At 46.2% G+C, this 26,603-nt stretch overlaps 1 protein-coding gene across 2 annotated transcripts in view; it reads right to left on the bottom strand.

The window, feature by feature from the left end:
- The window catches only part of Kcnd3 (potassium voltage-gated channel subfamily D member 3), a 218,978-nt gene that overhangs the window by 60,718 nt on the left and 131,657 nt on the right, over window positions 1-26,603 (bottom strand). The window lies entirely within an intron of this gene.

Genomic DNA, 26,603 nt, shown 5'->3' with positions numbered 1-26,603 from the left:
TATATTATCATGTCCTCCCAAAAATCACTTCTCCATCTGGGTGACCCTCACCAGGGAGCACCCAGAAGCTGGGCGCCACCTTTGATTTTCTCACAGTGACACTGGCTACTATCTCAGCACAGTTCCTACTTGCTACTGCTCTCTGTTACTCTGTTCTTCTCCCTGGCCTTTTCCCTGTTACTATCGTCTTTTCCTGTGGCAACTACCTTAACCATACTCTTCCTAGTCTGGCTGCACTTCTTCATTCTTCTGTGTCATAGTTGTCTATCTATATCTCCATACTACCCAACTCCCCATTGGACTGCAGGTTCCACGAAGATAGAAACCAACTATGCCCACTGTCATCCCCATTGCTTAGGATCTGGGGATCTCGATGAACAGCATTTGGGCAGGCAAATGACTCTGAAAATGCAAGCCCAAATGTCACTTCCTGTCTAGGCCTTTCCTCTGACCCTCTTTGAAGGTCAAAGCTGGTTTCTTGGTGCAGCATTACAGATGTGGTTTCAATGCTGGGCAGCATTAAAGATGTGCCCAGCTGTGGCTCAGTGCAGCTCTTCAGCCTGGTATTCATTTGTTTCTCTCAGCTTGGCTTATATTCTAGCTCTAACCTCCTTGCAGTTTCTGAAGCAAGGAGACCAACTGTGGTCAAAGTATGATTTGTAGATTTCTGGAGGTCCTATGGCTCTTTCACTAGTCGATGGGCCTGAGTGAAGAAGATTTTAAAATAAATGATATGAAAAGCAGATTGGTACAGTTGTCATCTACAGTACCACTAATCTACCACTTTGCACTTTGGTGTGATATCAAAAGAGAATAGTAGCTGGCACTATCAAACATGGTTGATAAAGAATTGGTGGCTTCCCAACCATCTATCTATGTAACACAACTAGGGAGACTCGAGTGAGACAAACAGGCTAGCCCTTCCCTGCATGACTGTGAAGAGAGGTGCCTTCTTCCACAACGGGTCCTGGGAACTTTGGCTGTCCCTAGCTTGGAGTCTGCTCTGTGAAGCTGGGTTTTCTTCGTCTGTTTTGACTAAAAGCACAGATAACAAAAGCTAAAATGTAGATGTGGAGTCCAGCTGTCTTCTATTGAAAAGGAGATGAAAGAGATTTTTTAAAAACTGTGACCTAATACCACTCTTCTTACTATTTTATGATTTTTGGAATATGGTTATAGTCTTAAAATTTATGTTAATACACAATAATTTTACTTTATCTCTTTGTTTTGAGCCAGGGCCTCGCTCTAAGAGAACCACTTGGGAAGATATCAAAGTGTACAGACTCTCCTAGTCCAATGTCCCCCAGAAACCTTGATTTATAAGATCAAGAGGAATGAAGACGTATGGCCAGAACTGGGGATTCTGAGACTGTTGAGTAACAGGCTGTACTCCTGGAGCAAAGGAGTTATTCCCTTTCTTGCCTTAGGAGATGGTTCAGCTGGTAAAGTGAATGCTGCATAAACACAAAGACCTGAGTTTAAATTCCAGCATTCATACAATGCACTGAGTAGTGTTCTCTCATATTCCAAGCAGAGAGAAGGTGGAGATGGACAGATATCTCTGGGGCTTATGGGAGAGTCAGCATTGCCTAACTAGTGAGTACCACATGGCAGTGAGAAACCATGTGTAAGAAAACAAGGTGGATGGTTCCTGAGGAATAAAATCTGAGGGTGAGCTCTGGCCTTTTCTACATGCATATACACACATGTGGACATACATGGACATACACACATACATCCTGACATATATATACAATAGCAAAGATGTCTATTTCCTTCATATGCCTAGAACAGAGTATAGAGTTGTGCCCAGCTCCGTGGATGGGCATAGAGTCCTACTGTACTGGGAGCAGACTTCCTAATCATGTCATCACCATTGCCATCATCATTGTCATCATCATCATTGCTGTCACAGTGTCAGAAGTGAAATGCAGAGCCTCCTTATGGTAGAAAAGAGCTCTGCCTCTGATCTCCACTCTAGTTCTCCCAGTATCATCACAGTTGGATTATTCTCTCCAGTCAACTGCTCCCCTGCTCCCCACATCTGCAGGCCTTGATTTCCTTAGGAAGCACCCAGGAAACTGAAGACACAGAGTCTGCAAGCCCTACTAGAAGACAGGACAAGAAACTTTCCCAAGTAGAGGTATAGAGCTCCAGGCACAAGCCAGATCTAGAGCACAGGCACCAGGAGGTAGGGTTTTCGGCAAGCCTGGAATGCCGAGCAACAGTGTGGGCCTGATCCAGAAACTTTTCTTTTGTCCCTTTTGATATTAAGTGCCAGGAGTTTCCAAGGAAGATTTTTGTCAACCCAAGTCATCTTTTAAAAGATTTTAAAAGATTAATTTATTTTATTTGAGTGTATGAGTGTTTTACCTATGTGTATGTCTGAGTACCATGTGTGTCTGGTGCCCACAAAAACAAAACAAAACAAAACAAAACAAACAAACAAACAAAAAAACCAGAGGAAGGTGTTGGATCCTCAGGACTATAGTTATACATGATTGTGAGCTATCTCATGGGTTCTGGGAACCAAACCTGGGCCCCGTTGCAAGAACAAGTGCTTTTAACTTCCAAGCCATCTTTCAAGACTTCAAATCATTTTTGATAAATATCAACACACTTATCAACAAGTTCTATCACTAATATTTTATCCACATATTCTTTCAGGCTTTTCCCCCTTTTCTAGAAAACTCTTCACCCAGATTTCTTTTCCCTACACAGATAGCTGGAACTATTTCTAAGTCCAGGAACGAGCAAATCAACCATGGAGGGGGCATCTTCCTAGATTCACAACTGTTCCATCTACAAACACCCAGCTCCGTTCCAGATGGAGTATGTCTACAGTCCCCCAGAATGCAATGGCAGAGTGATCGATGCGGTGCTGGCAGTATGAGGCCGAAGGGAGGCATAGCTCTAATGGAATAAATACATCTCTGGGAAATCTTCCCACCAAGATGCCTTTGTAACCAGAGACCGTCACTCTGTTCCCCATGGTTGCTGTGAAGGCTGACGGGCTTCTGTATTTCCCAGGGAGCCATCTCTCCTCCTTCCTTCAGCTCACCAGCAGCAAGCAGGCATCCTTTTGGGCCCAGGAAATAATTAAAGCTTCAGGGGCAGGTGGAAGATAAGTTGGTGGGGGGGAGCCAGGAAGACAGTAGGACCGTACATTGGCAGTATTGTCGCGCTGGCCTTCGTCCCTGAGTCCCAGTGACAGCCGAGCATCCACATCCACTTGTTTTTATGGAGATGGAGAAGAGCTGGAGGCTTTGCTTTTTGCCAGCTTTGACACCTCTCTGCTTTGCACATTAACAGGCTCACAGCTTGACACCGTGTCTACTCTATCCACTGTTCCGCCGAGGGGTGTCAAGAAAACTTGTTGGAGATACTAAGGGCCCAATTATAGTGCCCAGCTTACACTTGGATCTTGACAGATGCTGGAAGCCTTTTTAAGAATGTGGGATGATTAGCGCAGACCTTTCCCTGACTTGCTAGCAGCCTGGAACCCTTGCACCTGCGTGTTTGGCATCTAGTGTATCCTTAATGAATGGTCTTTCCTGACGTGGCCCATGGGGCACTTAAAGGCTCAGTGATAAGGAAGCTGGTGACCAGAAAGGAAAGGTGACTTGCTTGAAATTGTACTTCAAGCTGGTAACAAGGTTTGGTTCCTTAGGAATCAAGCTCAAAATAAGAAAGCCAGGTAGGTCAGGGCAAGAGCAGCAAGCCAGTCTGAATTTGTTGGATGAGTAGAAGAACAAATTAAGGGGAGCGCTGTCCAAATCACAGTAGTGCTGAGTTCTGGCACAATTATGCTGCCTTCTGCTGTTTGTGCATGGAGGCCAAGAAGTCTAAAATAGGGTCTCTTAATATCACTTCTTTTCTTAGTTTCTTTCTTTTTTTTTTTTAAATTTTATTTTATGTATTTTATGTTTTGCCCACATGTATGTCTGTGCATCATGTGTATGCTTGGTGCCCAGGACCCTAGAAGCAGACATTTGATCCCCTGGGACTGCAGTCACAGATGATTTTTAGCTGTCTTATGGGGGCTGGGAATTGAACTCAGGTCCTCTGGAAGAGCAACCCGTGCTCTTATCATCTGTCCAGACTCTCTTTCTTGAAGGTGTATCTTACTAAAGACAGACCTAATATGTAATGTATGCAGATTGGTATTAGAGAAAGATGGCAATGGTTAGTGGTAACTGAAAATCACCAGATAGAATAAAATCACCCAACTAAACAGATGGCAAATGAAAATCTCCCAGGAAGTGGCATCGGACAGGTATTATTTTAGGAGGAAAGTGAATTGTCCAGGGTCAGGATGAAGTGGAGAGCAGGAAGTTCAGTTATCCATCCAGGTGGTAAGCCGAGAGGCAGGGCTTTTCACGTGGCTGCAGAGATGGGCCTATCTGCTTACCCTGTGGTTCTGGATGGGATCATGTCAAGGATTTGACCTATGGAAGTTTGGACACCCATCTCCCCCCTGTTTCTATGAGTATGATTGGCTTACGGCTGGAAAAAGAGGATAGAGGGAATCAAGTAGCTACTGACTCCCACTGAGATTATTTCTTTTAAAGCAAAGATGGAATTTATTAAAGACCATTTTAAAAACACTTATTTAAGCACAAGCATTAAGGTGAGAGAGGTATTTAGGAAAAGGATAGTGCAAACCCAAGACACAGGTGGAAGTCTTCTCAAGAGAGAGGGAACCTGGTCACTGGGATTTCAACTGCCTTTCTATAATGGGAAAAGGTTTTAAATCATGAAAGCAGAAGCTAAGTCTGGGTTGAGACTCACGCTTTTCCCCCCCTTTTAGTCAGACTCGTATTTACTTAAGAAAAACAGCCTGAAAACCCCAAACTCAGACATCCGAAGCTTATGGATTTCTTCCAGTTGCACATATATTAGTCTTTTCTCATTAAACTATAATCCTGCTGTCCCTACTTACAGAACATGGGCATATACCACCTAAAGTTTACTGATATCTCCTGGTTCAATTTTCCATCCAAAAGGCTGCTCTCCCACCCCACCCCTGCTCCCAACAGCAAGCACAGCAGCAGGGCACTCTCTGAACCTTGCAACAATGAAGAGCTGAGGTAACAACTTTCCTATGCGATCAGCTTATCTAAGACACCAACTGAGAATCTTGCCTCAGAACTGAGCCAAAACTACCTTTTGAAAATTTGTGTACCTGTGCTCCCTGGCTTTCTAACTGTAACTGAGCTTTCTGAGGATAGACAGAGGAGTTTTGTACGAACCTCTGAGTCCTGAGGGAATGTGTGTTATTGACAAGGGCACAGCCTCATACCTGTGTGAAAATGACAATGCTCCTTCCATTTCCTGGGGATGGCAAAGTCTTCCTCTGGTCCATGTGTAAGCTGATATTGTATATATTGAGAATGTCCACCATAGCACCCCACACCCCTACATTTATGGCCTGAAGACTTCTCCCTTATAGAGACTTCCCCTACTAACAATATCTAAACCTTGTTTAGCTATATATAATAAACTTGATTCTTTGTTTATTTGTATGTACTATCCTACCTCCTTGTTCCCTTGTATACAATAACCCTGACTCAACTGTATATACTTATCATGCTGAGCTTCCGGGATGCTCTGGTTTCTCTAGTAGAAAGCCAAGTCTATCTAATTTCAACTGCCCATGTTTCTGTAAACCTGCGTTTGTCTTTTCTTCATTCCCTCCCCCATCTCCAGTCAGGTGTGTCTCCGAAGCTGTGCAAGAATGTAGTAGAGTTTTATTCTATCTTTTTTACATGGCAACCCTGCATATGAAGAAACCACTCTTCCAGTTTCCCAGCAGGGGACAGTGTAGGCTCCAAGTAACCTGTTCACACATCTGTGGATATTCTTCAGTCTGTCAATATCTTTCTATAACGTGGGGGAGGGTGCTATTCTGAGTACACATTAGCCAATGTCTTTGTACCTATTGGGCTCAGGTTGGCCTGGAAGGACAGGCAGTACTGTGAAGTTCAGAGGATGTTTGGTTCATGTGAAACTCAAGCTGAGAGGTGTCTCTCCAAGGGCTAATCATCCTCCGGGGATGGAGGCTGTGACGACAGGGTTGTGCCAGAAGCAAAAGAGGCCACACCTAATAAGATGAACTTGTGACCTGGAAAGAGTTTTCAAATCTCTGTATGGGCTGCTGCTGGAAGCCTCTGCTGAGTGGAATGGTTGTGTGTGTCTGTGAGTGGGTTTGTATGGAACAGTTGTGTGTGTGAGTGGGCGAGGGACCCATTTTAGTTGTTGATTTTTCCAACAAATCAGTGTCTGTGTCATTTTATGTAAATCCAGATCCATCTGTCACTGTCTATTGTAACTCCAGACTGTAAATTTTTGAATACATAGCTGTTAGGTTTTTTTTTTTTCCTCTAAAGGCATGTGGCTCCATCCTTTAGAAATGTTTGGGGACTGGAGATTTTAGCCCAACATGGGAATTTTAGGCTCTGAATGATGTTGAGGTTCACATGCATCATCAAGGACACAAAACAAAGACTTCGTATTATCCAAAACCCCTGACGGCTGAGCAGGAGTCCTGAAGGGCTGGCTCACTTTTCTCCCTCTGCCATCCCCCAGACACCCTGAGGTCAATGGGACAGTGCTGCCAGCTTGGATCCTTTGCCTTCTCAGGCCTCCCTGCTACAGTGAACACAGGGTAGTTTTGTAACTACCAGCCCAATTTCCCTCTTCCTCCGTCATCTCGTTCTCTCTGGCTGTTTTCACCCAGAACCTTCTCCGTTGGCAAGAGTTTGATGTAAAGTGCTGGTAGAAGCCATGGGTCGGCAGTCTCCATCTTCCCTCTGTAGACCTGGACTCGTTGTCAGTCTGGTTTCTGGACGGTAGGGTGGGCTTTTGCTTTTCTTCTCGCCAGAAGCTTCCAAGGGAAGTGACCATGTCACCTACAGACCACCGGATTGATATTCTCAGAACCTCACCCTTTCCCAGTGCTACTAGTCAGCAGATTACAATGGCAGCTATCACTGAATGCTTCCAGGGTGCTGGCCTTCATGCACATGCTCCTCCCACCCTGGGAAAATGAATTTGCAGATGGAGAGAGAACTTGAGTAAATTTTCCAAGATCCTGTCCTTGCTCTCAAGTTCTGTTTATTCTCCACCGTCCAGTGTACACTTATCTTTGAGTCATACTGCATCCTTAAAGAGAATCCTGTGTCCTGCCCTTGCCCTTGATTGCTCTGAAGTCTAAAAAGGCAAGCATTTTCAAATGATAGTTCCATGTCCTCTCTGCTCAGCCCTGCACTGGCAAGAAGGTAATGTCTGTTTAAGATGGTTTTAATAACAGCATAGGCCTTGCTCACTATAGCTGCTTCCATTAGTGCCTTTTCATGAGTTTTTTACACTCATCCTCTCAGAAACTCTGCAAAACTGACCAGAAAGCATCCTTAAATGTTTTAGAGGATAAGGAAATGTTATAGCTCGAAATAGGAAATGTCCCCCACAGGTTCATGTGTTGAAGGAAGCATCAGGAAGTGAGGCCCCATTGGAGGAAGTAAGTCACTGGAGGCATGCCTTTTGAAAGGCAAAATTTTTTTTTTCTGAGGTGCCTTGGATTGCCTTCATTTTCTATCTACCACTAGGTGTTCTACTTTGCTCTACCACGTGTCACAATGATGTCCAGCTTCACTTCAGGCCCATAGCAATGAAGCTAGCCAACCACAGATGGAAACCTTTGAAACTGTGAGCCAAGGTGAATAATTCTTCCATACGGCATTTATGTCAGGTACTTTGTCACAGCAAGCAAAGGTCCAGACAGGCTTATGTCCAGGGACATACTCAGGGTTTCTGTAAATAGCCGGGAATGTCACTTTCATTCGCTGGTTCCTGCTAGGCCCTTTGAAGCGATAACTCAGCCATTTCTTCAAGGTGAAGATTTTGTGTTTTTCAGCACTCTCTCTCTGAGACACTGACCATTCCTTGAAATGATGCTTTTTCCAAAAGAATAAAGTACAGGCCCTCTGCCTCAGTCAGTCCCCTGCTACCATTATGAGACACCCACTTACTCTACCTTTTATGAGGTAGTTCTATCTTAGCCTGGTTTGCAGACCACTGAAAGGGGTCTTGGACAGGTTACAAAGATGGCACCTGGCACCCTGCATTTGGATCCCACTCTGAGTTTGGCGGTTTAAGCCAAGTATGTGGGTCTGGACTCCTGGTGAGTTGCTGTAGCTCAGAATTAACTCTTTAACAACCACACTGCCAGAGCCAGATAGCCAATGAAAAGTCTTAGATGTCTTTCTCATAGACTGAGCTTAGTGTAGATGTCCCCAAAAACACAAAATAATTTTTGTGCCAAATGCAGGATTTTATACATTGGGTCCATTATATTTTTATCAGAAATATCTTATTTATATGCCTTTATAGTCACAGAAGAATCATGAAACTGGTACAGAGTTCCTATATGTGCACACCCTCCCCAATTGTTAAAATTACTTACAGTATAGTATATTTTTATTATTTAGGAACAAATATTAATATTTCAGTATTCAAAACCTTTTGTATATTCCGATCTCCTTAGCTTTACCTAGGACTCCTTCTGTCCCCGGGGTCATGTTATTTCAGTCAGACTTAGGTGCTTCTGGTCTGTGACTGATTCTCAGACTGTCTTTGTTTTTGATGATGGGATAGTTTTGAATATTCCTAGCCAGTTATTCTGGAGACTTGCCCCTTCATTTGTCTCATGTTTTTTCCTCAAAGTGAGGAAGGAGGGCTTGAGCGAGGAGAACAACATCACATCACATCAATGGTGCATACATACCCCCCATGTGTCTTGTGTACAGACGTCACCCCGGTCACCTGGAAGTGTCTGCTACATTTCTCCACCATGGAGCTAAGGTGGAAGGAATGTGGCCAGGAGCAGTGCACACTTAAGGAATGAGGCAGGTGCTCAGCCCCCTTAGGAGTCTCTACACAAAGTACCTGCTATTCTGCCCACCTCTACTGCATTTAACCCAGCCTGAGCCCGTCATTTCCGGTGCGGGGACCTGTTGAAACCCTGGCACTGTCCCCATGCAGTAGTTTAACTCTTTCAGGTATGTGAGTACTGTGTCCATGGGCACACCTCTGTTTTGAAGTGTGTCACTTATAAACACACTGAGAGAGTCAAACCTGGAGACCTATGCACACACCACCTGCTCAGAGATTTTTCTTGATGTGACTCTGGCCATTTGGCCAAGTCTAAGTGCCAAGATCCTCTTGACACTTGGGAAAAACAACTGAAAGTCGGGGGGACAGTATTGTGACAGTTTTATTGTTGCCCATGGCACTTTTCTCCTTTTATCTATTGGGCAATAAGGAATGACATCATCATTTTTCTGAAACAAAACTATACGTCAATAGTATTTTCTTTTATTCTTTCCTTCTTCTTTCCTCTTTCTATTCAGTTTACATCCCAGTCACAGCTGCCCCACCCTCCCTTCTTCCCAGTATCACACCAAGGATACTTTCTTGACACTTTAGAAAAAAAACAAAACAAAACTATTCCACTTAAAAAAAAAAGGAATCATTTCAGATATCTTAATTTATTTAGTCTCCTACCGTGGCTTCTGGGTGTCACGTCTGTCTTTTCCCTCTAAAGTCACTGTATATTACTATCCCACTCCCACTTATTTTTAGAGCTTTGTCAGTTTGACATCAGCATGGTCAGTGGAGACCCTTCAGGACCTTCCTCCAGGCATCTTCTCCGCTTCTCATGGTGTCTCCGCAATGAGCAACGCTGTTTCAGCTGGCTCACCTAAGTCCTTTCAATCTCAGACACCAGGCACCTGGATCTGGACTCTTGAGCTCATCCATGGATGACAGATCTACACTCATGGACAGATCTGCTTAAAACGTGTTCCCTTCAGTGAGGAAGACAGAAGCCAAGCCAGGCACAGGCATTTCCATGTCCCTTACTCTTTCCCAGGGACGGGGTTCTCCTCACAGGTGTGGGCGCGCTGATCCTCCCCTGCCCTCGGCATCATCTTTTATCCCTTCTTTTGCACAGAGCTAGTATGACGTCATCATCTCCGAGGAGGCAGTCCTTTGCCTTTTTCATTTTTCCTGCTTGTGGCATTACTTAAAAATAACAAGCCACACAAAGGCTAACCTTTACCTAAGGGTTTAACAGTCAGAGGAGGAGATTGAGGGCATTACCTGCAGGAAGTGATAATAATCTTAATAATGATGGCTAGGACACGTTGAAGTAAGTGTACCAGGCACCAGGCCAAGCACTCGACACAAAGCATTTCATTGCTTTTAAATAATAACCAGTTATGATAGATATCCTTCCCATTTTACAGACAAGGAAACTGAAGCTTGGTGAGATTCAAATCTGGTGGGTTTCTTAGCAATATAACTACAGAAATAGCAGGACAGAGTGGCATATACCTGTAATCTTAGCACTTGGGAGGCTAAGGCAGGCAGATCGTAAATTTGAGGCCAATCGGGGTTACACAGTAAGACCCTGCCTTAACTAAAAGTAAGTGGAGAAATATAAAAGTGCCCTTTTTTTTGCCCCCAGAAAAAAGAGTAATGCTGTATTTTACATATCTGGGTCTATTTGGGCTTCTATAACAAAAATGCCATAAACTAAGAGGCTTATTAAAAAAATTTTATATCACATTTATAGAGGCCAGGAGATCCAAGATCAAAGTAGTGGCAGACTTGGTGCCCATTGCTATATAGTCCTGGCTGGCTTTGAACTTTTAATCCTCCTGCCTCACCCTCCCAAAGTGCAAAAACTATAGGTATGCAGCAGGCTTTACCTCTTAATAGCATGGAGGACCAAGTTTTAGTATACACATTTTGGATGAGAACCAATACTGGGCTTTGGCATCCCCTACCAAGAAAGTATTTACACAGTATAGCGTCTTTCTGTCTCTTGACATGGCCTGTAGTCTCTCTATGCAGGAACTACCAGAGGCATTATCCATACCTTCATCAGTTCTTTTGTATTAGAAATTTTCTTACTTACTTACTTACTTACTTATTCACTTACTAGCTTATACTGAGGCTCAAACCCAGAGACTTGTGCATGCCTGGTAAGCATTCTGCCACAGAGTAACAATCCCAACTCTATACTAGATCTTAACATATAATCCTTCAACATTTCCTAAAATCATACAGAAAATGTTGCACAGCTGTAAAGTGTGGTATGTGTGCCATTACAGAAGAAAGGGACTACAGATTTTGTCAGATTCTCAAAGTGGCTTACCATCCACTCTCCTTGCCCTGTATAAAAATGTGTCTCAGTTCTTCCAATGTTTTTTTTCTCCATCTAGTTGTGACTGTGTACAAACGTCTCATCCTTTATCCTCTCATCCACCTGAGCTCTGTTCGCTCTGGTCCTTGGTAATGGACCACTTCCTGTTGCACTGCATCCCTTGGGTCTCCCTTCCCGTGGGTTCTGGCTCATGTCTGAAGATACTCAGTGTGACCTGTCCTTGTTATTGGCCATGCCAGGGTCACATGACCATCTCTTCTGGGTCCCTAGTCCTATACTTCTTGTTCACTGCACAAATAATTCAGCAACTACAGTGGCCAGGGACAGCTGCAGGAAGGGTGACACCCCAGTGAACAAAACAACATAGACAGCGCCTTCGCTCCTGGAAAGCCAGCATTTTTCTTCCCACCTTTTTAAAAATTGAAAATAGGTTCTTTTTCACATAATATATTCCGATTATAGTTTGTCCCCCCTTCTTCTTCTCCCAGCTCCTCCCCAGCTCTCTTCCAATCCAAATCTATTCCCTTTCTGACTTTCATTAGATAAGAACAGGTTTCTAAGAGCTAATAACAGAATATAAAATGTAAGATAACCCAAAACCTACTGGAGTTGGACAAGACAAACAAACAGAAGGAAAAGAGCCCAAGAGCAGACACAAGAATCAGAGAGCCATTCATTTCCATACTCAGGATTCCTATAAAAACACCACATTGGAAGCCATAACCTATGTGTAGAGGACCTGGTGCAGAACCAGCAGGCCCCATGTATGCTGCTGCAGAGAGAGAGCCAACATTTTTATCAACAATTATTCTTCTTGTGGAGCTCACTGAAGTCTAGACTTGGTCCTATTTGTCTGGTCTACCTTTCAGGGGAAAAGATTATTAGTGGATAGTGTTAAAAATTCATTAGTTCTTCTGCTTTTAGCAGATTCCTATGAGCAGACTTCTAATTAGGAAGAGGCTCCAGCCCTGCTCCTTGTTCCTGCCATTCTGCAGCTGAATGTTGCTCCCAGGTTCGTTCTGACAGCAGTGTGCAACACACTTCTCTTAGGCCCTCTCCTCTGGGCCACCCGCTCCCAGACCCCAGCCTCACAAAGCACATGGACTGCTTCCTGGAGATGTGGTCTCTCCCTCTGTGGCAGGGATTTCCATATTCTATACTCCAGATTCTATACCTCAGTTCCACCCAACAGCAGGTGGACCGCAGGAAGTTTGCAAGTCCTCTTGGTTCCCCTTTCATTTTGAGTAGGTAGACAGATGTCAGAGGAGGCAACTTCTCCCAATTCTTCACCTGCTACTGCCTGTGCCTTCCCTGATATATCTTCTAGCACGTTCTCTCTGGGGGCTCAGCAGCTAAGAACACTCTCTCTTAGCTTGGGTCTTTTAGAGGACCCAGTTTGGTTCTCAGCACCCACACCAGGTGGCTCCTGAGCTCCTGTAACACCAGCTCCAGATGATACAGTGCCCTCTTCTGGCCTCTTATGGAATCCCCTAACACACACACCCCCACAGACACACATAAATAAAAATTAATCTTTAGAATAAAGCTCTTTCTGTAGAATTAGTCTCCATGAAGCTCTGAACAAGCTAAACAAGAACTGTCGTCATGAGTACTGTGAAGACAATAATGCCTAGGTGTTGGTGTAAAGAATAAATGAAAAAAGTGTCAACTGTAGTGAGGCCACCACCTAAGGGCATATTCCTGCCTTTCTCTGTTGCTTCCTCCTGGGGCCCCCGGCCTTTTTTTGGGCATTTTATTCTCTCTGTTGATTTTCATTCTAAAGTCTTATTTCAGTGTCTGCTTGATGAGAGCTCTGCAGGAGAGGAAAAAGAATCTGGAAGCATATCCTAATGAGGTCAGGGTCTCAGGAGGCTTTGTCCAGGTACCCTAAGAGCATCGGCCCAGGAGGCCCAGGGAGGACTCATCATTTCCAGCAGTCACTGATGCTCTCAGTCTCTGCCTGCAGGCCAAGGCACACCAGGCACTTTGTGGTGCAGAGACAGATCTTGGGGAGAGGGAGGGCAGCTGGGAAACAGAGCATCTGAGAGGCCATATGGGCCTCAGACTGGGTCCCAAATACTGGCCAGGAGGAGCCCAGGTGTTCTGGTTCCAGGGCTAATCCTGATAATCTGGGTATTCATGGTGCCCACGGGACTCATAGGATGCCTGGCAGAGGTGCCAACAGGGAGGGCAGACTGTAACTGGGCTCTAAACAGATCTCGCCTGTCTACAATCCAGCGAGTCTGGGTAGCCCTTTCAGCCAGTTTCTCCGTGTTAGTGTTCATATAGTCACAGGAGAAGGAATAACTCTTGATAGACGTTGGAGAATGTCTAAGAATGGAAAAGCAATGCTATTGTTCACAGAGAGGTATAGAAAGGTCCCAAGCATAGAGGGGGAAAGCCAGTTAAAGGCATTCAGGCTGCAACAGACCCATCTGGGTCTGAAAGAGCTGGAGAAAAAGAGTTAAGATTCAGGCTAAGCCTAGGTTACTAAGAAGAAAAGGAGAAAATGGTGCTCAGGAGAGATGGAGATGCTCAGGGGAGGTGTTCCATGAAGCAGACAGTGAATGCAGCAGCTCTCTGCTAAGGCGAGTGGCACCCACTCCCATTTGCAGAATGATGTGTGCTTGGCAGATGCCTTCCCAGGTCAGTTTCACCTAGGTGGCAAGTATAGGATGGACCAAGAGGCTCTGCCAGAGAGGAGCAGAGACAGGAGAAACTGCCAGTTTGGAGTTCCCATTCAGGAAGGAAAAAGTCCAACTCTTTGACTCACTGACTTGCTCTGATTTGGTCCTTGGTTCCTGGCAGTCCTTGGGATCAGTCATGAAAGAGACAACAGTGGTACACAGAGCATCTTGATAATAAAGGCGAGGCCATGCTCATTTCTAGTATTCATAGTCTCTTCATAGGCACGGGCAGATGAATGATGTACTGCATTGTACCATCTAGATTGAGTTCAGCTGGGAAATGCTTTATTGCTTTCCTTGCTGTTTACCCTTTGAGTTGTAGAGTCGGATCTCAGAAATGTGGGAAAGCCCAAATGGAGCTCAGGGATGGTGCAGGGTAGGGTTAGAGGCGGCCTGTGGAGTCAGAAGAAGCTCAGGGTTTGGGCTACCATAGCTAGGCCCTTGGAACTCCAGCCAGCCAACGTCCTGAGCATAGACAGAATCGTGGTGTGATTCCGATAGATTCCCGTGCCACTGTGGGCCCTGCCATGTGAATATTCTGGCTGGAAAACGTGGACGTGGCGAAGGCCACATTCTCCTGGCATTTCATCATGGGTGGCAAGAGATCTGGCAGTAGGGCCAGATGGCTTGGGCCCCAAGCTCTGCTTTCAGAAAGTGGGGCAGGGCTCAGGGGCCCATAGAGAATCTAAAAATAGAGCCTGCCCGTCTGTTTTTGCTCCTTTGTGGGAACCTGGATGGCCTCTGGGAACACACGAGCTATGGTCCTCCTTGCCTGAGTTCTGTTTTGTTTTGCAGAGGGATCCAGAAAGGGCTCCATCCCCTGCATCTTAGTGTTATCTGATGAAGCGAACGGTGTCAGACTTGGACATAAGGAAGAACACAGTGAAAGGGCCAAGTAATGTTTAATCAATAACCTAGAACAAGGTGGGGGAGGTGGCTACACAGGTAAAGGCGCTTACCAAGACCTCAGTTCCCCCTGCCTGGAACTTACATGGTGGAAGGAGAAAACTGGCTCCTGCAAGTTGTCCATACACCCACCACCATCACCACCTCCACTAGCAACAGACAACAGTAACAAACTGTAGTGGCAATGGGAGATGACCGCTCAGCTGGCAAAGTGCTTGCTGGGCAAGTCTGAAGACCTGAAGTCAGACTTCTAGCACCTACAGAAGAGTGAGGAGCAGACAGAAGCATGGGTCTACAAACCCAGCTCTGAGGTCTGGGAATGGAGCTGGGGGAGTGGGGTAAGGTAGATCTCTAGGGTTTGTTAGCCATGCTAGCCAGATTGGTGAACTATGGTTTCGGTGAGAGACTGTCTTAAAAAGTAAGGTGGTCAGAGAGAGGGGGGAAGAGGACACCCAACATTGTCCTCTGGCATTCACACACATGTGCGCATATATGAAGACACATGCACATATTCTCATACACATTCTACACCTCTAAAATTAGAACTTCACTGTTTTGTAATCACGGCTTCTTTGGTGATACTTTGGTAAGTCATTTAGGGGTACACTGGTCTCCGTTAAGCAAGCCCTCAGTAAGTGCCTGAAATGGTAGACAATATAAGCCTTTTATATATTGTGGTTTTTCTATATGTCCCATATTATTTTTTTTAAGATTTATTTATTATTATATCTAAGTACACTGTAGCTGTCTTCAAACACACCAGAAGAGGGCGTCAGATCTCATTACGGATGGTTGTGAGCCACCACGTGGTTGCTGGGATTTGAACTCAGGACCTTTGGAAAGCAGTCAGTGCTCTTAACCACTGAGCCATCTCTCCAGCCCCATGTCCCATATTGTTAACATGTAGCACCAGAATGCATCCCTCCCTCCCTGCTGTCTCCTTTCTCTCACTGTTCTTGGCCCTTGGGATCATTACTGAATAAAGTGCTGCCATTCTGCACCAGTCCCTCTGATAACTGAGATATGGGCTCAGTGACCGTGGGTGGATAGTGAATACCAGGTAGATTTACTGAACAAAGAGAGCCTGGTCCTAAGTGGGATGGATTATCCAGGATGCTAGGAATGTTCCATCATGCTACTGAGATTTTAAATTGCTATTCATGATTTAAACTTATGAACTATTTATTTCTGGAATTTTCCACTTAATACTTTCAGATCTAGGGTGACTATAGGGGGCAGGAACCACAGAAAGCAAAACCTCAGGTAAAGACATCTGTGGATGGGAAGGGACTTGGGTGGGGGTACTGTACTGGAACCCCAGGTGTGGTGGCTTGAATAGGAATGCCCCCCATAGGTTCATGTATTTGAATGCAGTGGTCATTAGGGAGTGGTGCTACTTGAAGGGGATTAGAAGGTGTGGCCTTGTTGGAGGAAATGTGTCATGGGGGTGGGGGGGTGAGCATTTGGGGTTTCAAATGCTTAAATCAAGCCCAGTGTCTCTCTATTCCGGCTGCCTGTGGAATCGGATGTAGAACTCCGAGCTCCTCCAGCACCATGTCTGCCTGCAAGCTGCCACGCTCCCCTGCCATGATGATGACAATGGACTGAACCTCTGGAGCTGTAATTAAATGCTTTCCTTCATAAGAGTTGCCATGGTCATGGTGTATCTTCATAGCACTACAGCACTGTAAGCCATCAAGTGTGGTTGGGGAAGGGACTGAGGAATGGCAGTTACTCTACTGGAAACCCTAGTGTTTCTAACAATGTCTAAATCACTCCAGGCTGCCATCGAAGGAGTCTGGAGATAAGGCTGAGCTGGGGTCAGGTTTCAGGTTTCCCAAGACTTTGGCACACTCGGGAGGGATCATAGCAAACACGGTTTCTACTTTTTTGCCTTTCATACTTCCGGTGTCTTCTGAGAAGAGCAGAGACACAGCCTGCAACACTGTTTATCAGAGGGATAAGACAGGCTCTATGCCATGCAGGAAGTACAGGTTCACAGGGGAGGGGCACCCCCTCAGGTGGGAGCGAGGCCTTTATTTGATCACTCACGTCTCCACCCCTAATCATGTTACAGTAATTAGGCCACGCACATAAGTGGGTAGGAGGGAAAGTGATACAAAGTCAAGTCCGACTCAGACTCACGGACCTCAGAGACACTGCTTCTGCTACACCTAGCCAGAACTGGGGCTCATTTTCAAAGAGGTGAGCTCTCTCCTCCATAACCAGTGCTGCTTCCAAATGATCCCTCTTGCATCAAACTAGAAGAAAAATTGTGCTTCTTCCATGCTAGGCCTACACTTCTTCCTTCTTGGTCTCCACCATTTATCAGCTTTCTAGCCAGTGCAAGTCACGGCATTGCATCTCACTCTGTTCTAAGCTATTATCCAGCATCCAGGTGGACCAGTCTAACAGCAGAACTTCTAATCCCCCCTGATCTATCTCCTGATCAAAGTCTTCATTCTCACACAGATTTTTCAAGAGCAGAGGCTTCTCCTCAATCTCCCTCAACCCCACACATTGACTCCAAAGAGAAGATATTGTCTCTTATGTTCCAGAGAAAACAGTGGCCTCCTGCCTCTCTGTGTGTGTCCACCTAGGCTGAGGAGAGCCCCTGCTGTGAATCCAGCAGCAGGTGCTATTGAGACTACACCCCCTGCTCTCCTCCCTCCCCCCCCACCTCTACCCCCCCTCCCGTCCCCAACCCTGCTTGAAATTAACTTTTGGAAGTTAGTTCTCTCTTGGTTTCCCCTGCCTTCCAAATCACATGGCGCCTTCCTTTGCTCCACCTTCGATGTGAGGGCTAGAGCTCAGTAGTACTTCTGGCCTTGGACTCTACCCACTGCCGTCAACATACTTATAACGCCAAGGCCGGGTTCTCCAGTCTAGACCTCCTGTAGACCTGCTTCTCAGCTGTGTTCATTCCTCACTGGGTCCTCATCTTCCTTAGGATAAATTCAGTCTTTAGCCATGGCAGCAAAGCCCATTTTGTGTAAAACCATGTTCCCTGGCTTCATTCCTTGTTTCTATATAGAATTATGGTGATCATATAATTTATCATCCTAACTGGGGTTGTTTGGGACTGAACAGGGGACAAGCTGTTATAATTAAGCTGGACCAAGAGGTGATAAACCAGGACAGTTCCAGGCAAGCTAGGGTAGAGCCTGTCTACCTACCATGCCCTTATTGAAATATTCACCGTCTTCCCAATATACTGTGGTCTTTCACCCCAGGGCTTCTGAACAAACAGTTCCTACTTCCAGAACAAGCCTATTGATTCTCTTTTAGGAGTTTTCTGCACATTACATAAGGTACATTTTCTCTGTAAGCCCATGGTGCTCTATGCCATCAGAAGATAGCATAAGCCAGACAGTCTACTCTAGGAGTACAGTCACGATGCATTGCAGTCACTACTGGTTTTCATTTTGAACACTCACTTGCTCCATGCCAGGCCTTGCCTGTGACACCTGAACATCCCAGCGGTTCTGCCAGGCGGGCATCTGATCACTTTCACTTTACAGCTGGGGAGACAGCATCCTAGGGATGCTTCTTGTCCTTGCGATAAGCAGAGGTTTGAGCTTGAGCTCTGGAGCAGCATGTAAGATGCCTATGTTTGCCCATTTGGTCTCCCTCCCCACACCAAGGGTACTTTACATCTCAGCCTGAGCCCAGTACCTGGCACTGTTTCAGTACCTGCTTGAAAATGAAGGGAAGTGCTTGTGACTTGACAAGTGGACAAAGTGTGCTTGTGCCTGACCCAAACAGAACACCAAGAAAGGGACTGTTGTGGGAGGTAGAGCCGTCTCGGGAGGGTGGTCTACACTAGGATAGAGGGCCTTGGAGCCTTTCCCACAGGATCGGAGTTTATATCACAAGGAAAGGAATAAAAAAAGGGATTCTTCCTTCTAGATTTTAGGCTTTAAAAACCTACTGGGGAGAAACAAAGTTGAGCAAATATTTGCTGGGCTTCTTTTGTGTGGCTAAGATGACAGTAGTCAAGACAAAGCTTCGGCATGCTCATGTTCTCTTCTGGAGTAAAAGCTGCAGGAGCAGCTGCCCCGGGTGCCAGGGCCTTCCCTGAACTTTCACAGTAACCGAGCAGTAAGGACCATGCCTGTGTGTGCGAGTGTGTGCATGTGTATGTAGGTATGTGGGTTCCTGTGGAGGGAGCCATCTAGCTGAGTCTGGCATGTTAGTCCCCATTTGCTGAGGCCAAACAGCAGCAAATTAACAAAAAATATTCTTGCCCGGCCTCACACTGCTAAAGAGTAAATATAATTATCCTTAATCAATACAGACCCCTCAGCACTAGCTAATGGCTGTCCTGGGCTTAATTGCAGCGGTTGGGGAGGGAGAGTGAGGAGAGAGAACTCCAGCTTTCCTCTCACCTGGGCATTCCCAGATCAGACAGAGAGGTCCAAAGTCAACCTCCGGAAGCATTGTCTCAAGGCTGTTGTGCACCATGGTGTCCACCTCAGAAGGAAGCAGCAAGGACCTGTATAGCTGTCCTGCGGTTGGACAGGACCTCTGATGACCTTTCTCATTGCTGTGACAAAATAACCTGTCAGAAGAAAGCTGACGGGGGGGGGGCACAGGGAGGATTTATTTTGGCTCATGGTGTAAGAGGATGAACAATCCGTCATGGGGGAAGGGCATGCAGTGGAGCAGGCTAGCACAGTTCACCCGGAGGACACACCTTCCCTCCTCAGTCACATCTTTCTAGAAACCTTGTCACAGACATGCCCAGAGCTGTGTCTCCTAAGTGATTCTGAATCCAGCCAAGCTGACGGAGACGACTGATCGGCCCCCATGGATGCTTTCTGACTGATGCGCAGATGCCATTTCTGCTTATGTTTTTCCTTACAACTTGCTTTCCTCTGTGACTAGACTCCCCCTCTGTCCATCTGTCCATTCTTTTAGGGGCCTGATTTCCCATGTTGTACTCCAACGTGGATTCTTGATCTGAGCTATAGTGTCCTTGACTGGGGCCCTCCATGTCTTCTATGGAGCGGCCTCCCTAGCTCCGTGAAATTCTCTCTTAAGGCAAACAACAATCTGTTTTCTTACCTGTGGAACCAGCTGGTGAGCCCCACACCTTCTGGGCATATCACTGCACTCCTGATTGCTGCATCTTTGTACCTGGAACACCTGGCCTCTTCTCTGTAGATACAGAGGGTGCTGTGTTCTCCTCCAGCCAACCCCTGGTCACGACTGCCACCTTCTTGGTCTAGTCCTAAGAGGCCCTGATGGGAACTTCAAATCTTTTGGCTCCCTCAGTTGGCCTGCTTGCGGCTCCCTGATTAGAGAAGCCCAAATTGCCTGAGTACCTAAGAATAGCAACATCATTAGTGACTGAACAACCTGACAGACAGCACCCAATTCTCCACCCCTTGTTCCAGCATGGTTGGGGACACATCTCCTGAGAGCTTCTGCTCTCTCAGGAATGTGTGAAGGCTGTGGCACCATCTGGGAACTCTTGCAGCTAATCCACAGGCCTCCTCTCCCTTTGGAGCATGCCCAAAGCTAGCTAACCTTCCTTTCCTTATAAAAGACTAAGAAATGGATGACCGTGTTTGCTCTGTTCTTCCACACGTAGGCTTCCTTAGAGTCTCTCCTGGGAGTTCAGGATAGACAGAGCTGGGTTGCCTGGTTGCCTGGTTGCCTGGCTGTAGTCTGGGGGCTAGGTGAAAGACTCCAAGACAGGTGGGCTAAGAGGACCTTTACAATATGCTAACATGGTTGAATCAGAGTCTGGGGCCACTCGGGAGGATGCAGTAGACAAAGTTTCCTTTTTTTGTTTTCTTTTGGTTTTCAATGAATAGGAAGTCCAGGAAAATAATGACGTTGTTGGGGGTTGGCTCCTAGTCCAAATGGCCCAGCACATTGACATAAGGTACGAGCCACAGCGGCTGAGACAAAATTGAGTCAGTGTCTCACATGCAAAGGAGCTCTGCAGGGTTTGTTCTTCATCGTGGTGATTCAGGGCTTAGAAGGTTCACATTCAATGTGGGGATATCTCACCTCTCTTGTTCATATTATTGTTGGGTTCCTGAATCACTCAATTATTAACACTTACCCAATTTCTGAAACTATAGCCAGACTCTGCCCCCTCTATCTGGAAATTCCTAATCGCGCTTTAAAACCTATCCTGGTCATAGGATCATTCTATCATATCCTGGTCATAGGGAGGTCTATCCTGGGATCCTATTTTCTCCATCCCTGCAATTATTCCTTTCTCTTTGTATTATGCAAAGGCTTTCCCCACAATGATGGTGGACAACTTCCAGATTCACTATGGCTTTTGTCTGTCTGCTTCCTCACTAACGGGGTAGCAACGTGCCTAACCACCTTTGTGTCTTCTGCGACTAGCACAGCACCTGTCATTCAGTTGGTGTTCAGTAATTGCTTAGTGAACAGATGAGTACAGGGGGAGCCTTCCTGCCTAGCTTGCAGGTTCTCTGTGGCTAAGGACTATGTATCTTCTCAAATCGGTGCTGTCTAATGCACCTCTGTGGGTAAGAGGTGTCATTGCTCCCAGTCTCCTCATAAAGCCATTGGAACTCAATGAACATCTCAGTGATTCCTCCTGGTAGACTTAGTCCCTCCCTCCTTCGAGCTCAGGCCTTTGTAAACAAGAAGCATTAGGATTTTTATTCCACTGAACTGCAGCCAATTGTCTACAGCTCCGTCTCCTGCACTAGACATGAGCTCCCCAGGGACTAAACACACTTCATTCTTCTTTATACCCCGCATCTAGTAGACTCTCTGGCATCATGTAGGTGCTTGGGGACTGCATGTGGAATGAATTGCCATCATGAGACCAGGAGTGACTCACAGGTAGATGGGGACCCTGAAATGAGAGAGCTGTGGCTCTGGATTCTCCTAAGAGTCACGCTGGGGCCACTGCTTCCCACTTGCTGAGAGCAGCAAAGAGCTAGGAAAGCTGGCAGAGCTAACCTGCTCTGGGGTTGGCTTCTGTTCACTTCTCCTTGTTCCTGCTATTAAACTTAAGGAGCACTTGACCTGTCAATCTCCACAGCTGCCACTGTGTGGGCAAGTGACTATTTGTAGAGGTCATGGAATATGTGGGCCGCAGGTGCAGGTGCCTACTTCGGAAGACTGATGAAGCATTCCTAAGCATGCCTGGCTCAATAGTAATCAGATGCCCACTGTGTCTCAGACCCTATTGCAGGTTCTGGGAGGCTGCAGTTTCTGGCAGGAGGACCTGAATGGTCTGTAGCTATCAGGATTTGAAGGACGGTTTGTAAAGCAATGATGTGGTTGGGGCATGTACTAGCTAGGAAGTCCAGGAACAATGAACGGCAGGTGTCAGGAAAAAGATTCCCCACTATCTTCAGGGAAGCCCAGCCCTCTCAGAAGTGTGTGCTGAGGAACCTGGCTAGCAGGCCGGGCATCCTTTCTGGATACAGGCTGTGCTACACATACTTGGCCAAGGGCACTGTCTGCATGTGCCCAGCCCAGAAGGCTTCCAGCATGGTACTGGACTCTGTCCTCAGCACCCTGTTTAAAAAAACAATCATTTTAATAAATATAAATTGTGGAGCTCATGCCTGAGAGCAAAACTGAAATGGAATCCGTAATCCAGACAGAGGGGAGTGCAGCTGCACTGGGTTAATCACACACACATCAAGCATATGGTGGTGTACCTCCAGACCAACAGGCAGAGAGCGTTCTCTGGATGCAATTAGGCCCTGTGCATGCATAAAAAATGAGCCAGTACTTCCAAAAGAAGAATAAAATTGCTGAAGAAGTCGTAACCTCAACTCAGGGTAATTACAATCACTGAGTCTCCCCACTTGGCTTAAGCAGCATTCAAGCATCCATTGTCCCACAGGTGAACCTGCTTACCTTGTCAGCTTCCTGCTGAGGGTGAGTCCTCCATTTCCAGGCCTTTATTCCCCCAGGGTACCCCTTTCTGCTCCCAAGTACTGCACACCAAGATTCCCAGGGTCATTTGAGAAGCAAAGCATTGCTTTAAGGATAGTAACGGGCAGACAAGGGCCGAGAATGTAACTCCAGTGTAGAGTTCTTGCTTAGCATGTACAAAGCCTGGGATTGGGTCCAAAGCCCAGCATAAACAAGGGGTGGTGGCGCATGCCTGTGGGCCTATAACCTGAGCAATGAGAGAGCAGCGGTAGGAGGGTCATAAATCCAAGGTCATTTTTAGCTACACAGTCAGTTTGAGGCCTGTCTAGAATACACAATTTCTAAAATAAATAAATACATAAATAAATACATAAATATTTAAAGGCCTAAATACATCACAGTAACGTTACCAGCATTGCCCACAAGTCCTCAGTAATTCGGCAATGCTAGGAGGTAGATGATACTATTAAGTCTGTTTTTCAGATGGGGAGATCAAGGGTCAGGAAGTTGTGTTAGGCTGCCAGACAGGCAGCCAACATCTTCCCTTCATGCTTTGCCACCTTGGGTAGGAAATCTCAGGCTTGAATTTCCAGGATTAGCACTCTAGGCAAGCCATTTCATCTTCCCTCTCTGGGAAACTGCGATAACAAAACTTGCCTTCAGGGTTGTTCTGACATGGGGGGATGAAGGGAACTCTCATACTGGAGAGAGACAGGCAGGGAGCAAACCCTGCATGAAGATCTGGAGGCAGCAACATGTAACCAGCGGGAACCCAGCTCCAGAAACACAACCGAGTGGGGTTGACACTTGTCTGTCTCTGATCTTACCCTCCCTTGAGTCTCATCTTTGCCCAAAAGCCACCTGGCTAAGGATATGTCTTGACCTCCCAGTTTGAGCTACAATGCCCAGTCCCCAGCACTGTGTAGCCCTGTCTTCTGTCCCCTATGCTTCCTATATAGTTAGTTGGTAAGATTGGTAATAGGTTAGACAGTAAGACAGTACTTAGTCTTGATTGAATTGAGAAATACCCAGAGTAGTAAAACATCCTTCCGGTGTGTCTGTCAGGTGTTTGCAGAGATGATTAGATGAGGGGGGCCCCAATCCTACCCATGGGTTAACCCCACTAATGGATTCAATGTGGTGAACTTGTTAAAGGTTGAGGAGCGGCAGCTGGTTCCGCCATGATGCTCTGCCTACTCCTTCTTTTAAACTGTTCCTCTTGGGTATGTATCACAGTAATGAAAAGCTAACTAACATATCATCTTTTCATTTGCTATTCATTTTCCTCTGTTTATGTTTCCCATCGATGTTAAGCTCCATGCCAGGGAGGGATGTGACTATTTACTTTGTTCACGGCTGATCCAGCATTGAGGATAGTACCTGGCGAAGCCCCCTAAATGTTTGTGAATGAAGGGCTACATGATTAACCTTAACAAATGTTAGTCTTCTCATCAAGGAAATCATCATCATTCCTCCTCCTCTTCCTCCTTCTTGTGGGGATTACAGAGATTGTATCTGAAGTCTCTGACAGGGTGTGATATTTGGTTCTTGCTCCAAACAGTGTAGTGGCCCTTCCAAAATGGCTACTTGCCAAAGCAGGCACTAGCAGTTGACTGGATTTGGAGCTTGGAGGCAGGGAGGTCAGCTCAACTTGAATTTCTGATGAACATTAAGTACTTTTAGAGCATGTTTCATGCAATACTTGGGACAAACTTAGACTAAAAGGAAAGGAACTACCTCGCATATTTTCGTTGAGTCTTAAGGGCACTCTGAGAAGATGGAGGTGTCAGGAAGATCCCCTTGGCTTCAGCCTTCTCCTCCTCTGCAGGAGTCATGGTGCTTACATACACACATTTGGCAATCTCTAAGGTACAGTGAAAGGTAAGAGAGAAGCAAAATGTGGGGGAGTATGTTGGGTATCTAGTGGAAGGGTTTGAGGGGTGTGGAGAGGGAGGCCCTGACTGAGATGGTTATGATCTGGGATTCTGGATGCAAAGGTTGACAGTACAGTGTCCCACGTGACAAAGAGAACACAAAGTTGCTGCTTTTAAGAAACCTCTCATACTTGCAAAGGCTCTTCATCTCAAGGAGGGCATCCTTGTTGCTTGGGAAGATGCAGGGGTAAGGCCAGGGGGTCCCTGAAGCACTTACTTGGCTGGCTCACTCTGAACTGGGGCTCCAGCCCCAGTCTCTAGATGTAGGCCTCCTGTTTGAAATTGGGTGAAATGGGGTCATGTTGCACACCCTGAGCCATCTCTGAAGTACTTAGAGACTCTCCTAACGTTTCCTAGGGGCTCTCTGTGTCCCTGGCCTTGTATTGGTGGCACAATTGGATGGTTACACCTCTCCGGCCCACTCAGTCCTGCAGCCTGTATGTTCACCAGACTATGTCCAATTCCAGCTAGGTCTAGATGGACACTCTCATCATCCTGGGGAGCCACTATGTGAAGCTGCAATCCCTAGGATGCTGGGGAACTCAAGTGAGGGCAAGCCCTCTGAATGATAAACTTAGCCTCAGAGTTAATGGTGCAGCCTCGTGGACTCCTGATGTCAAGGCCTGGGCTGCTCCTGACCCTGCAGTGGCTCTGGATGACCACAGGTATTCAAACACTAGTCTCAACCCCAAACCTCAGGCTCTGTGGACAAGGGAGGCATGTTCTAGCAAGTAAGATCCAGGGGTAATACTAGGTGCTACTATCCATCTATAGTTACTTTTCCCACATTGGTTCCATCTCAGTGGTCCTCCCCAACTGAGTGTGTGTTACACTAACCAACATCCCAGGCTGGGATGGGAAGGCATAGGGCAGGAGCTAAATAAAGACTGGATCATCTATCCAAAGGTAGGGGCCTCTGGCATTTTCTTCTGAATTGTGGGAATGAGGAGTATTAGGGAATAAAATGAAGTTGTCGACATCCTCATCATATGAGTCTAGGAGAACACACGTGTCACCTTGGACCCTTCTAGCTCTCCATTCTGTGCCCATAACCCCAAACAGAAGGAAACTTGATTAAGATTTAAAAAAAAAATAAAGTGGCTTTTCCAGAGCCTATTTGCAGAGATATGGGCAAAGTTTACAGAAATTAAGGGTAAAAAAGAGGAGCTATTACAACTGTAGACTAAATGAGTGGAGGGACAGAGAACCATGTGAAAAGGGCCCTCTAGAGCATCGATGGCCTTCAGAGGGTGGCTGAGGTAGCGATGGGGAGGCAACTGAGTTAATCCCCCCACCTCATGCCAAACTCTATTTTTGAAAAAAAAAAATACTTTAAGGCAAGATCTCTCTATGTAGTTTTGGCTTTTCTGGAACTCACTATGTAGAGCAGGCTGGCCACAAACTGGATATTTGCCAGTGTTTGGATTAAAGGTGTGCACCACCATGCTCGGCCTCCCTCCAAACTCTTGATGGGTTTGTCCACCAGCCAAACTCAACCAGAAGCCAGGTGGAGAGGATGGGAGTCACTGTGAGCCCTGTCTGAAAGCCCTTTATGATACACAACCAATGGGGTCATGTCCCTACTCTGTAACTGCCTTGGGGTAGGGAGTAAGACAGTAAGTAGCAGAGGAGTTTGTTTCCACAGAAGATCCAGTGGAGGCACTAACTGGGGTATGAACAGAGTCCAGGAGTTGCAGTCAAAGGAGCATACAAGGTTCTCTGAGAAACCTCAGATTTTCACCTCTCATAAACTTGGTCAAGGCCTTCAGTTTTTGGACTGGTGACTTTGCTGACACCCTGTGGCACAGGAATGTTGTGACGAACTCACAGGATAATAAGGGTGAAAACTCTCATCATGGTGCAGAGCCATGTCATAGCTGTAATAGGACCTGAATCTCAATGGCAGCTGGAGGTCTCCTGGTGTTGGCTTTCCCTCCAATCCCAGGATTGCTGCCTGTT

This window comes from Mastomys coucha, unplaced genomic scaffold, assembly GCF_008632895.1.
Source record: "Mastomys coucha isolate ucsf_1 unplaced genomic scaffold, UCSF_Mcou_1 pScaffold16, whole genome shotgun sequence".
Classification (NCBI taxonomy): Eukaryota; Metazoa; Chordata; class Mammalia; order Rodentia; family Muridae; genus Mastomys; species Mastomys coucha.
This window is presented reverse-complemented; position numbering and strand designations above follow the sequence as displayed.